This window comes from Balaenoptera physalus, assembly GCF_965194825.1.
Source record: "Balaenoptera physalus genome assembly, chromosome: 6".
NCBI classification, from domain to species: domain Eukaryota; kingdom Metazoa; phylum Chordata; class Mammalia; order Artiodactyla; family Balaenopteridae; genus Balaenoptera; species Balaenoptera physalus.
This window is the reverse complement of record NC_138885.1, coordinates 13859876-13874255: the sequence shown is the minus strand read 5'-3', so window position 1 is coordinate 13874255 and position 14380 is coordinate 13859876. Positions and strand designations below refer to the sequence as shown.

The window sequence follows — 14380 nt, the reverse complement described above, 5'->3', positions numbered from 1 at the left end:
GGTCGCCCTCTGGCATCTGTTCTTCACCCAGACAGGAGGGGGTTAAAGGAGTGGCTGATTCGGGGGCTCTGGCTCACTCAGGCCAGAGGGAAGGAGGGGTATGGAATGCAGAATGCTGGGTGAGCCTGCGGCGGCAGAGGCCGGCATGACTTTGCAACAGCCTTAGGTGCACCGTGTGTTCTCCCGGGGAAGTTGTCCCTGGGTCATGGGGCCCTGGTAGTGGTGGGCTGCACAGGCTCCCAGATTGGGAGGTGTGGATAGTGACCTGTGCTTACACACGGGATCTTGGTAGCTGCAGCAGCAGCCTTAGCGTTTCATGCCTGTCTCTGTTTTCCGTGCTAATAGCCGTGGTTCACACCCATCTCTGGAGCTCATTTAGGCATTGCTCTGAATCCCCTCTCCTTGTGCACCCTGAAACAATGGTCTGTTGCCTCTTAGACAGTTCCAGACTTTTTCCCGGACTCCCTCCTGGTTAGCTGTGGTGCAGTAGCCCCCTTTAGGCTGTGTTCATGCAGCCAACCCCAGTCCTCTCCCTGGGATCTGACCTCCGAAGCCAGAGCCTCAGCTCCCAGCCCCCACCCACCCTGGCAGGTGAGCAGACAAGCCTCTTGGGCTCATGAATGCTGGTTGGCACTGATCCTCTGTGCAGGAATCTCTCCACTTTGACCTCTGCACCCCTGTTGCTGCGCTCTTCTCGGTGGCTCTGAAGCTTCCCCCTTGCCCACCCCCTGTCTCCACCAGTGAAGGGGCTCCTAGTGTGTGGAAACTTTTCTTCCCTCACAGCTTCCTCCCAGAGGTGCAGGTCCCATCCTTATTCTATTTGTCTCTGTTTTTTCTTTTTTCTTTTGCCCTACCCAGGTATTTGGGGGAGTTTCTTGCCTTTTGGGAAGTCTGAGGTCTTCTGCCAGCATTCAGTAGCTGGTCTGTAGGAGTTGTTCCACATGTATTTCTGATGTATTTGTGGGGAGAAAGGTGATCTCCATTTCTTGCTCTTCTGCTATCTTGAAGGTCCTACCCCTTTGATGCTATTTTAAATGAAGTTATTTTCTTAATTTCCTTTTCAGTTTGTCCATTGTTAGTGTATAGAAATGCAACTTATTTTTGCGTGTTAATTTTGTATCCTACAACTTTGTTGAATTCATTTGTTAGTTCTAACAGATATTTTGTGTATGGAATTTTTAGGATTTTCTACGTATAAAATAATATCATCTGCCAACAGGGATAGTTTTTCTTCTTCTCCTATTTGGATGCATTTTATTTCTTTTTCTTTTTCTTTTTTTCTTGTCTAATTGCTTTGGCTAGAACTTCCATTACTACATTAAATAGAAGTGACAAAAGCAGGCATTCTTGTCTTACTCCTGATCTTTGAGCAAAAACTTTTAGTCTTTTGCCACTGAGTCTGATGTTAACTGTGGACTTTTCCTATATTACCTTTGTTATGCTGAGATAACATTCCATTCCTAGTTTGTTGAACATTCTTTTTTCTTATCATGAAAGGGTGTTGAATTTTGTGAAATTCTTTTTCTGCATCATTTGAGATGAGTTTTCTCTCTCTTTTTCTTTGCCAATCTAGCTAAAGATTTGTCAGTTTTGTTGATCTTTTCAAAGAACAAACTCAGTTTCACTAATTTTTCTCTATTGCTTTTGTATTCTGCATTTAATTTATCTCTGCTCTAATCTTTATTATTTTTCTCCTTTTTCTAGCTTTAGGTTTAATTTGTTTTTCTTTTTCTAGTTCCCTAAAGGTATAAAGTTAGGCGGTTGACTTGAATTCTTTTTTTTAATTGGGGTGTAGTTGTTTTACAATGTTGTGTTAGTTTCTACTGTACAGCAAAGTGAAGTATAGTTCCCTGTGCTATACAGCAGGTTCTCATTAGTTATCTATTTTATACATATTAGTGTATATATGTCAATCCCAATCTCCCCATTCATCTCAACCCCCTTTCGCCCCTTGGTGTCCATACATTTGTTCTCTACGTCTGTGTCTCTATTGAATTCTTCTTTTTTAATGTAAGTGTCTATAGATATAAGTTTTCCTCTTAGCACTACTTTTGCTGCACCCCATAAGTTTCATTTTGTTTTTATTTTCATTTGTCTCAAGATATTTTCCAATTTCCTTTGTGATTTCTTCTTTGATCCATTGATTGTTTAAGATGGGCCTCTTAAACATGAAGAGATAATCTGGGACAATCTGATCCTCTCTCTGAGGAATCTGGACTAAGAAATGTCCAGAAAATGGACCCATTATCAGTAGGAGCTAAGGCTGAAAGACTGTAATGTAGAAAGAAGTCAAGGTCTATCACAGACAATCTGAATTATAATAGAGCAGACATGGGAGACATGGAGAAGCTAGACAGAAGTGCATATGGCCCAGGAGAGAAATCATGGGAATCACCAGTTCCTAAGTAGCCACAGTTCCTGGTAACACTCCATTAAATTTCTATTATCAGTTTGGAAATAACTATAATCTCCCTCTTCCCTAAGCTAAATTGAGTGAGTCTCTGGTAATTGTGACAAAGAGATTTCAGTGTATACTATGATCTCAATTAAAACACATATTTTTAAAAGTTTGCTTGGGTAAAAGACTAGAAGAGAAAACACCAGGTTGTTAACAGTGGGTATTTCTATGGTGGTAGTATAACTGGCAATATTAATTTCTTCTTATATACTATTATGTAGTTTCCAAATTTGGGGAATGTCTGTGTATTACTGTTATAATCTATTAACAAAAATGTAAACCTATCCACATATGGAACTCTGTGTCCTTGCTCTAGGACACAGATTATCAGTCTCCCTATCTTCAAGAAATCAATGATCAAACACCAGCTACACAGCCACGATCAAAGTGACTTGGGATGGATTCTGGTAAGATAGTTGCAGCAGCATAGTTTTAAAATTTATGTAAGTCCCTCATTAAGGTATATACAAAGACCAGGGTAGCAAAATTAAAAACCCATGGACATATCTACAACAAAACTGAGTGAAAAGATATGCTTATAAACTTGAAAATATGAGTGGGGGAGAGACGAGTTACTGACAGCTATAAGACCTGGCTTATATCAGCATTTATGCAGAATGAAGACAAGGGACCTCTGATGGCCCTACGAACAGAACTCCAGAATCACCACTGGAAAACACAGTGGACCAATCTGAGAATAGCAGCTTCAACTGGAAGGGGTTCTGCAGAATCCAGTATATGAATGAGCGCAGAGACCTCAGGAGGTCTGAAAGTACTGGGGTAATGTGGGCCCTGTTATCTCATGAAAAGCAAATACAAAATGACTTTCAGGAGAGATCACTACCCTGAGAAGAAACTGCCTAGGGTGGAGTTGAAACTGAGCAAGACAGGGACAATAAAGGCATGGGAAAGAAAAGATCCAAGGGGGGGGGAAGTAGAGGAGGCAGATATCACAAAGTATAAACTACATTTTTGATTGCTTCATAAAAACAACATAGGAAGGAAGCCAGAGCTGTGAAAAGCTGGCCACTCACACTTCTAAAAGTAGAAGAAATGTCATTTCCCTTAAAAATGAACAACAGAAAAAGATTTCCAAAGAATATAAACAAAATTAATATAAGAAGATGGAAAAAAGGAATAGAAAAATGTCCCTACACAAGTGATGAAAACAGGCTAAAAAGACATGCCCACAAACCATGTGAAATTGTACCCTAATGTTCCAACTGAGCTAAAGTCATTTTAAAAATGATGGAAAGGACCACATAAAAATGAATTGGGAAAGCTCAGAAATGAGGTCATAGATAAAAGGAAGATTTGAAAAGACAGGTTAACATTCAGAAAAGAGTTAGCACTAAAGGAAAAAAATTATAAATGAAAACTGAACTAAAATGAGCACAAGAGTGACGAATGACAGTAGATAGTGCCTTAAGACATATAGAAGATGGAAAGCAGAAAATTTTAAATATCAAGAAGAAACAAAGGAAGAGATTTTTAAAGAGTATTCAAGGAAAACATTATAGCTATAGAAGATGTGGAAAGAAGATCCAACCTATGTGTAAGAGGAGATCACAAAGAAGACCAAAGCACTGGAAAAGAACAAATACTATAATCTGTAAAATAAAGAATATTCTTGAATTAGAAAAACAAAAATTTTGAAACATATTGAAAGGACACAGCACACATCTAGGAAAACTGAACCACAATGACAACACTGAGACATAGTCTAGTAAAATGATTGGACTTTATTGGGAAAAAATCCAATGGGAACCCAGACAACAATATAATGCCATCATCTATAAGGAAAAGAAAATCAGATTGTGATCAGACTTTTCAACATCAACACTGGATTTCTGTATTCAGCTAAACCATCCTTTGAGTAAAAGGGCAGAGCTAATTGTTTTTACCACGTAGGAACAGAGACAATATTATTCTCATGGTCCATTTCTCAGGAATGTATTACAAAACAACTACAAATAACCAAAACATTTGACTGGAAAAACATCAGTGCAAGGACTGGTGGTAAATATTAAATATATGTTTAATATGTAAAATATTAAATATATGTTTACTGTGGTTCTAAAATAAATGATGCTTATGAGAGAAATAGTACAGTATGTAATGACTATATGTGCTAACAATGTAAATACAATACAATTATTAAAAGAAAGGATGGGAAGAATGTGTGAAAATAAACCTACTAATTGTCTTAGAGTTATTAACTGAGTACAGAGATATTACTATCCCTTAGATCCATGCTGGGGGATAGAGAAAAGAAGGGGAAGAAACTTAAGTAGCCAATTTCAGTATTATTTATAGGAGGTAACCAATAGCCAAGAAGTGATTTTTTTTTTTTTAAAAAGGAGAGGGCAACTAACAATATTATATAAAGATAGTCAAATATAGTAATCATCAGAACAAAAATGCAAACCTTCCTAAAAACAAAAAGATATACTAACAAAACAGGGCAAATAAAAAAAGCCACATAGTAAAAACAACTCTTTAAAAATACACAGACAGTCAATGGAACAGAGTGGAGGCCCAATATATGGATCATAAGATTTCAGATGGGCTAATAAAGCAAAATCCAATGCCATACTTTATAAAAAGAGATACTTAAAACAAAGAGATTGAGAAAGGTTAAAAATAATAGTTCAGACAAAGATAAAACAGGCAACTGCAAATTAAAAGAAATTAAGAATTGCAATTTGATACCTAACAAAATAGAACTTATACCACAATGCTGTAAAAGAAACACAAAAGAAGTCTTTATTATGCTAAAGTCTACCATTCATAATGCTGATACCCAATTACACGTCAGCAGTGTTTACAAAGCAGAAGCCCCTGGAGATAAGGGGAAAAGTAGATATACACATAATACCATGAGGACTTTAATATATCACTCTCAGTATGAGAAAGATCAAATGGAAAAAAATTGGTAAGGAGATAGAAGAGTTATATAACATAATAAATGAGATGAATCTAAAGATAGATATCAAACTCTGAAGCCCAATAATAGAGAGTACACATGTAACCTTCACAGTAATTGGCCATGTATTGGTACTCAAAGAAAACCTCAGTATATTACAAGAAACAGAAACTATATAAAAACAACATTCTTTGATCATAATGCAATAAAACTAGAAATTTATAACACACAAAGGCCTTTACACTTGGAAATCTAAAAAGAAAAACAACTTGCCCTTAAATAATTTTTGAGTCAAAGAAGAAGTACAAAATTATAGAATTTCTTTAAAATAATGATAATGAAAATGCCATATACATATCAGATCCTATAGAACCAGGTAAAGCAGTTATCAGAAGGAAATTTACACCATTACATATCTCTATTGATAAAAATGAAAACATGAAAATAAACTGAAGACTAACTCACAAAACTAGAAAAAGGGAAAAAGAAAGCAGATAAAAAGATTACTATATTTATCTTAAAAGAAGAAATTATTGTCAGGAAACAAAACAAAAGTAACAATAGTGGAATGTTAGAGATACTTACTGAAATATTTTCAGATGAAGCAATGTGATGTCTGGACTGGGAAATGTGTCGGGAAGTACACGGAAGAAGGTTGGTCATGAGTGATGGCGCACAGGCATTCATTACACTATTTTTTTCATTTCCATGCTTGACCGTTTATATTATAAAAAGCTAAAAAAATGTAAATGAACTTGGATTAAAGGACTCTGTGAAGAACAAATATGTAACTATTAACTAATAATCATAGGGGTGAGTGTGTGGAGAGGAACTGGAGACGAGGAAACTTGTCCTTAGACAAGGGAACCAAGAATGTGATTCTCCTCCAGTGACAGTGATCATCTGGTCCAGTCACCTGTCTTGTTGCTGCAGACCCCAGGTGATGACCCGTTTCCTTATACCTTTTCAGAAAAAAGGACTGGCAAGGAGACTGCATATGGTGGACAATGCATGTGCGGTGTCCTACCTGCTCTGGATCAGGAAAAGCCCAGGCTCTGGATCAGAACTACGTCAGTGCCCACATTGATTACAACTGCATTGTGACCTTGGGCAAACATCTTCCTGCCTTTCCTAATCTGTAAGCTTATAGCATTGGACTAGATGACTGCTGAAATTCTCTCCAGTTCTCACATTTTAAAAAGAACATGGATGGAGTCAGGATGACAGTGTGGGAAAATGCGGAGTTAGTGTCTCCCAACAACTAGGGCACCTGCCAGCTGCTGGTGGGTGACTTTGACGCCCCAGGAGATGGGAGGAACCCCAGAGTGAACTGGTAAGATGTAGGGGCACTGAGGGGGAGGAGAAGTGGAGGCTAGACAGGATTGTGCCCCTGAGGACGGGGACATAAGGAGAGGCAGGTGGGAGGGACTCTCCAGGAAGAGCGGGAGAGGAGTGGAGAGCGATCACCTGTCCCACTCAGGCTGGGGAGCCTGCTGGGCTCCCAGGTGAGGTCCCCTGCCCTCTGAGACCAGGGGTGGGAGGCACACCTGGGCCCCTTCTGTTCCTTGAGCCTAAGCCCCACCCCCACAGCCCCCAAGGCCTTTTCCAGCCCAGTGGGTCCTGAGCATAGGCCCCACCCACCACCCAAACCTCGCCCTTGCTTAGACCATGCCCTCCACAGCCAAGGCCTCCCCCCCTTTTTTTTTCTTTTACCTCTTTTTTACTATTGTGGTACTGATGTACCTTCCAGTTGTTGATTCATCTATATTTTTATTTTTATATTCTTTCTAACATATCTGTTATTTTCCTAGTCTAATTTTATTTTTTACTTTGTTATTGTTCTCTTTTTTTGTTGTTGCCCCATACGGCTTGTGGGATCTTGGTTCACGAGCCCAGGGTCGGGCTGAAGCTCCTGCAGTGGGAACTATGAGTCCAAAACCCTGGACTAACAGAGAACCTCAGACCCCAGGGAATGTTCATCGGAGTGAGGTCTCACGGAGTTCCTCATCTCAGCACCAAGACCCAGCTCTACCCAATAGCCTACAAACTCCAGTGTTGGAAGCCTTAAGCCAAACAACCAGTAAGACAGGAACACAATCCCACTCACACACACACAAAAAAACCAAAAATGAGACAGCAAAAAGATATGTCACAGATGAAGGAGCAAGGTAAAAACCTACAAGACCAAATAAATGACAAGGAAATAAGCAAAGGACCTGAAAAAGAATTCAGAGTAATGATAGTAAAGATGATCCAGAATCTCGGAAATAGAATGGAGGCATGGATTGAGAAACTACAAGAAATGTTTAACAAAGATCTAGAAGAACAAACAAACAGAGATGAATAACACAATCACTGAAATGAAAAATACACTAGAAGGAATCAATAACAGAATAACTGAGGCAGAAGAATGAATAAGTGAGCTGGAAGACAGAATGGTAGAAATATCTGCTGAGGACCCAAATAAAGAATAAAGAATGAGGGCTTCCCTGGTGGCGCAGTGGTTGAGAGTCTGCCTGCCAATGCAGGGGACACGGGTTCAGGCCCTGGTCTGGGGGGATCCCGCATGCCGCGGAGCGGCTGGGCCCGTGAGCCACAATTGCTGAGCCTGCGCATCTGGAGCCTGTGCTCCGCATCAGGAGAGGTCGCGATAGTGAGGGGCCCGTGCACCGCGATGAGGAGTGGCCCCCACTTGCTGCAACTAGAGAAGGCCCTCGCGCAGAAACAAAGATCCAACACAGCCATAAATAAAAATAAATAAATAAAAAAGATTCTTAAAAAAAAACAAGAATAAAGAATGAAAAGCATTGAAGACAATCTCAGAGACCTCTGGGACAACACTAAATGCACCAACATTCAAATTATAGGGCTCCCAGAAGAAGAAGAGAAAAAGAAAGGGTCTGAGAAAACATTTGAAGAGATTATAGTCGAAAACTTCCCAACATGGGAAAGGAAATAGTCACCCAAGTCCAGGAAGCACAGAGAGTCCCAAACAGGATAAACCCTAGGAAAAATACACCAAGACACATATTAATCAAACTAACAAAAATTAAATTCAAAGAAAAAATATTAAAAGCTGCAAGGGAAAAACAAAAAATAACATACAAAGGAATCCCCATAAGGTTATCAGCTGATTTTTCAGTGGAAACTCTGCAGACCAGAAGGGACTGGCAGGATATAATTAAAGTGATGAAAGAGAGAAACCTACAACAAAGATTACTCTACCCAGCAAGGATCCCATTCAGATTCAATGGAGAAGTCAAAAGCATTTCAGACAAGCCAAAAGCTAAGAGAATTCAGCATCGCCAAACCAGCTTTACAACAAATGCTAAAGAAACTTCTCTAGGTGGGAAAAACAAGAGAAGAAAAAGACCTACAAAAACAAACCCAAAACAACTAAGAAAATGGTAATAGAAACATACATATCGATAACTACCTTAAATGTAAATGGATTAAATGCCCCAACCAAAGGACACAGACTGGCTAAATGGATACAAAAACAAGATCCATATATATGCTGTCTACAAGAGACCCACTTCAGACCTAGGGACACATACAGACTGAAAGTGAGGGGATGGAAAAAGATATTCCATGCAAATGGAAATCAAAAGAAAGCTGGAGTAGTTATACTCATATCAGATAAAATAGACTTTAAAATAAAGAATGTTACAAGAGACAAAGAAGGACACTACATAATGATCAAGGGATCAATCCAAGAAGAAGATACAACAACTGTAAATATTTATGCACCCAACATAGGAGCACCTCCATACATAAGGCAAATGCTAACAACCATGAAAGGAGAAATCAACAGTAACACAATAATAATAGGGGACTTTAACACTCCATTTACACCAATGAACAGATAATACAAACAAAAAATAAATAAGGAAACACAAGCTTTAAATGACACAATAGACCAGATCGATCTAATTGATATTCATAGAACATTCCATCCAAAAGTGGCAGAATACACTTTCTTCTCAAGTGCACATGGAACATTCTCCAGGAGAGATCACATCTTGCGTCACAAATCAAGCCTCAGAAAATTTAAGAAAATTGAAATTGTATCAAACATCTTTTCTGACCACAGCGCTATGAGATTGGAAATCAATGACAGGAAAAAAATGTAAAAAAACACAAATACATGGATGTTAAACAGTGTGGTACTAAATAACCAAGAGAACACTGAAGAAATCAAAGAAGAAATTAAAAATACCTAGAAAAAAATAACAATGAAAACACGACGACCCAAAACCTATGGGACACAGCAAAAGCAGTTCTGAGAGGGAAGTCTATAGCAACTCAATCTCACCTCAAGAAATAAGAAAAATCACAAACAATCTAACCCTACACTTAAAACAACTAGAGAAAGAAGAACAAAGAACACCCAAAGTCAGTAGAAGGAAATAAATCTTAAAGATCAGAGAAGAAATAAATGAAATAGAAATGAAGAAAACAATAGCGAAGATCAATAAAACTAAAAGCTTGTTCTTTGAGAAGATAAACAAAACTGATAAACCCTTAGCCAGACTCATCAAGAAAAAAAGGGAGAGGATGCAAATCAATAAAATTAGAAATGAAAAAGGAGAAATCACAAGTGACACTGCAGAAATACAAAGGATTATAAGAGACTACTACAAACAACTATATGCCAGTGAAATGGACAACCACGAAGAAATGGACAAATTCTTGGAAAGGTACAACTTTCCAAGACGGAACCAGGAAGAATTAGAAAGTATAAACAGACCTATCACAAGTAATGAAATTGAAACTGTAATTAAAAATCTTCCAACACAAAAGTCCAGGACTAGATGGCTTCACAGGCGAATTCTATCAAACATTTAGAGAAGAGCTAACACTGATCCTTCTCAAACTCTTCCAAAATATTGCAGAGAGAGAAACACTCCCAAATTCATTCTACGAAGCCACCATCACCCTGATATCAAAACCAGAGAAAGATATCACAAAAAAAGAAAATTATAGACCAATATCACTGATGAACATAGATGCAAAAATCCTGAACAAAATACTAGCAAACAGAATCCAACAGCGCATTAAAAGGATCATATACCATGATCAAGTGGGTTTTATCCCAGGGATGCAAGGATTCTTCAATATATGCAAATCAATCAATGTGATTCACCACATTAACACATTAAAGAATAAAAACCATATGATCATCTCAATAGATGCAGAAAAAGCTTTTGACAAAATTCAGTACACATTTATGATAAAAACTCTCCAGAAAGTGGGCCTAGAGGGAACCTACCTCAACATAATAAAAGCCATATATGACAAACCCACAGCAAACATCATTCTCAATGGTGAAAAACTGAAAGCATTTCCACTAAGATCAGGAACAAGACAAGGATCCCCACTCTCACCACTCTTATTCAACATAGTTTTGGAAGTCTTAGCCACAGCAATCAGAGAAGAAAAAGAAATAAATGGAATACAGATTGGAAAAGAAGAACTAAAACTGTCACTGTTTGCCGATGACATGATACTATACATAGAAAATCCTAAAGATGCCACCAGAAAACTACTAGAACCAATCAATGCATTTGGTAAGGTTGCAGGATACAAAATTAATGCACAGAAATCTCTGGCATTCCTATACACCAATAATGAAAAATCAGAAAGAGAAATTAAGGAAAAACTCCCATTTACCATTGTGACAAAAAGAATAAAACACCTAGGAATAAACTTGCCTAAGGAGGTGAAAGACTTGTACTCAGAAAACTATAAAACACTGATGAAAGAAATCAAAGAAGACATAAAGAAATGGAGAAATATAGCATGTTCTTGGATTGCAAGAATCAATATTGTGAAAATGACTATACTACCCAAAGCAATCTACAGATTCAGTGCAATCCCTATCAAAGTACCAATGGCATTCTTCACAGAACTAGAACAAAAAATTTTACAATTCATATGGAAACAGAAAAGACACCGAATAGCCAAAGCAATTTTGAGAAAGAAAAATGGAGTTCGAGGAATCAGGCTCCCTGAGTTCAAACTATACAACAAAGCTACAGTAATCAAGACAGTATGGTATTGGCACAAACACAGAAATATAGATCAATGGTATAGTATAGAATGCCCAGAGATAAATCCACGCACATATGGTCACCTAATTTATGACAAAGGAGGCAAGAACATACAATGGAGAAAAGACAGCCTCTTCAATAAGTGGTGCTGGGAAAACTGGACAGCTACATGTAAAAGAATGAAATTAGAACACTACCAACACCATACACAAAAATAAACTCCAAATGGATTAAAGACTTAAATGTAAGGCCAGACACTATAAAACTCTTAGAGGAAAACATAGGAAAAACACTCTTTGACATAAACCACAGCAAGATCTTTTTTGACCCACTTCTTACAGTAACAGAAATAAAAACACAAATAAACAAATGGTACCTAATGAAACTTAAAAGCTTTTGCACAGCAAAGGAAACCATAAACAAGACAAAAAGACAACCCTCAGAATGGGAGAAGATATTTGCAAATGAAACAACAGACAGAGGATTAATCTCCAAAATATACAAACAGCTCATGGAGTTCAATATCAAAAAAACAAGCAATTCAGTTAAAAAATGGGTGGAAGACCTAAATAGACATCTCACCAAGGAAGAGGTACAGATGGCCAAAAGACACATGAAAAGATGCTCAACATCACTAATTATTAGAGAAATGCAAATCAAAACTACTATAAGGTATCACCTCATGCCAGTCAGGATGACCATTATCAAAAATCTAGAAACAATAAATGCTGGAAAGGGTGTGTTGGAAAGGGAACCCTCTTGCACTGTTAGTGGGAATGTAAATTGGTACCACTATGGAAAACAGTATGGAGTTTCCTTAAATTAAAAATAAAACTACCATATGACCCAGCAATCCCAGTACTGGGCATATACCCTGAGAAAACTATAATTCAAAAAGAGACACATACCACAATGTTCATTGCAACACTATTTACAATAGCCAGGATATGGAGCCAACCTAAATATCCATCTACAGATGAATGGATAAAGAAGATGTGGCACATATGTACAATGGAATATTACTCAGCCATAAAAAGAAATGAAATTGAGTTATTTGCAGTGAGATGGATGGACCTAGAGTCTGTCATACAGAGTGAAGTAAGTCAGAAAGAGAAAAACAAATACCATATGGTAATGCATATATATGGCGGTACTGATGAACCTAGTTGCAGAGCCAGAATACAGAGGCAGACATAGAGAATGAACTTGAGGACATGGGGTGGGAGGGCAAAGCTGGGGCGAAGTGACAGTAGCATCAATATAGATACACTACCGAATGTAAAATAGTTGGCTGGTGGGAAGCAACAGCATAGCATAGGGAGATTGGCTCAGTGCTTTGTGATGATCTAGAGGGGTGGGATAGAGAGGATGGGAGAGAGGCTCAAGAGGGAGGAGATATGTGTATGCATATGGCTGATTTGCTTTGTTGTGCAACAGAACTAACACAGTATTGTGAAGCAATTATACTCCAATGAAGATCTATTAAAAAAGAAAAGAAAAGAAAAACAAAAAATATATAAATAAAAAGAACATGGAGCAAATGCAGCAACCCAACCTCTCCTTGCTAGTAATCCATCCCCCCTTCAGACTTTCCTGGGAACCCAGCTTATGGAAAGCTCAACTTTCCAGAGCAGGGCTATAGCCTATTGTGTGATTGCAGGATGCTCTTTACCAAACCTTGGCTGACCACTCATCATAGTGACGGGTCTGAAGCATCAAGAAAGTATTGACCTCTGTCTAAGAAGAGGCTGCATTTTAGAAAACTTACATTAACTGGCTAAAACAAAAGAAGTCTTGATTTCCAGGAGAAGAGGGCTCAGTCATCTGAAAAGCCCACCCATATGGAACCTCCCACACCCCCAGTCTCCAATGATGCAGGATAAATGGAGGATGAGGTAGTCTCCACTCATACATCTTTTGCTTGTTTCATTTTGATATCTTCAGTGGCATGTGCCGCTGATGCCGATGCAAAATGTGAGAAAGGGGCAGTTTCACCTCTGAATATCAACATAAAGCAAAAAGTCTCAGAACAAGGGCCGTCTGTATTCAAAAAATAATACCATGCTAATGAACAACACCACAGAGAGTGCAGCAACTCTGACTTCTAATGGAATCTGGATGAGGGGCTCATTAGAGATTCAAGGCTTGTGACTCACTTTAATTAAAATTTGAGCTGGGAGAGCTTGGAGAAACCAGCCCGACGAATGAGGTTTAGAAGAGAGGGAGGGGAGAGAGGGGCAGGATATTGACATGAATAAAGGAGACCTTAATTAAAGGATTAATGATGACAATAACAATAAAAATCGCCTCACCCTCACTTTGTGTCTGCAGTTGGACAAAGTACTTTGTGAGTCAACGTCAGGCTGAGGCTGCCCTTTGCGACTCAGAGAGAGTGAAATGCTGGGACTGTACAGGAAATACTTGTCCTTATATCATTTGGATGTTTTGCACAATTGAATATTTGGCTGAATGATCCCATCTGATTCTTCACTTCACGAGTTATGTATAGACTCACCCGCCTCATTTAAGAGGAGAGCCCTTCTTGGAAGACTTAATGATGATTAAGATGCCCCTACACCCAAACTAAACTGTAAAATAACTGCAAGAAGTTTCAATAAATCCCCCTTTCTCCTTGATGGCTACTTGAATTATTTGGGGGCAAAAGACTGAAAATCAAATGCTTTCAAAAGAATTCTTTGACTTACATTGTTTTTGCCTAAGCCTGTGCTTTGTCTGCCTAGGGGGTCCTTCAGCAGTGCCTGAGTGCAGCTGAAATGATGGCCACTCCCACTGCACTGTTCTGAATTGATTCCTTTGGCTGCCCACTGTCCTATCTTTTAGGTCTTGGAATTGAGTCCATAACAGGGATTACAAAGCAAAGGCTATCAGCACATTCATATTTTATATTTGCATGGTTCCTTTCCTATAACCTCTTTTCTTTGC

The 14380-nt window shown here is 38.5% G+C and overlaps 1 long non-coding RNA gene across 1 annotated transcript; it reads left to right on the top strand.

Annotated features, from left to right (window-relative positions):
• The first annotated feature begins 687 nt into the window (after positions 1-687).
• On the top strand, positions 688-12585 carry LOC309663056. Its single transcript, XR_014265091.1, has 2 exons — positions 688-6454; positions 7281-12585. It is a non-coding gene; the product is annotated as an uncharacterized lncRNA (long non-coding RNA).
• Positions 12586-14380: the final 1795 nt, after the last annotated feature.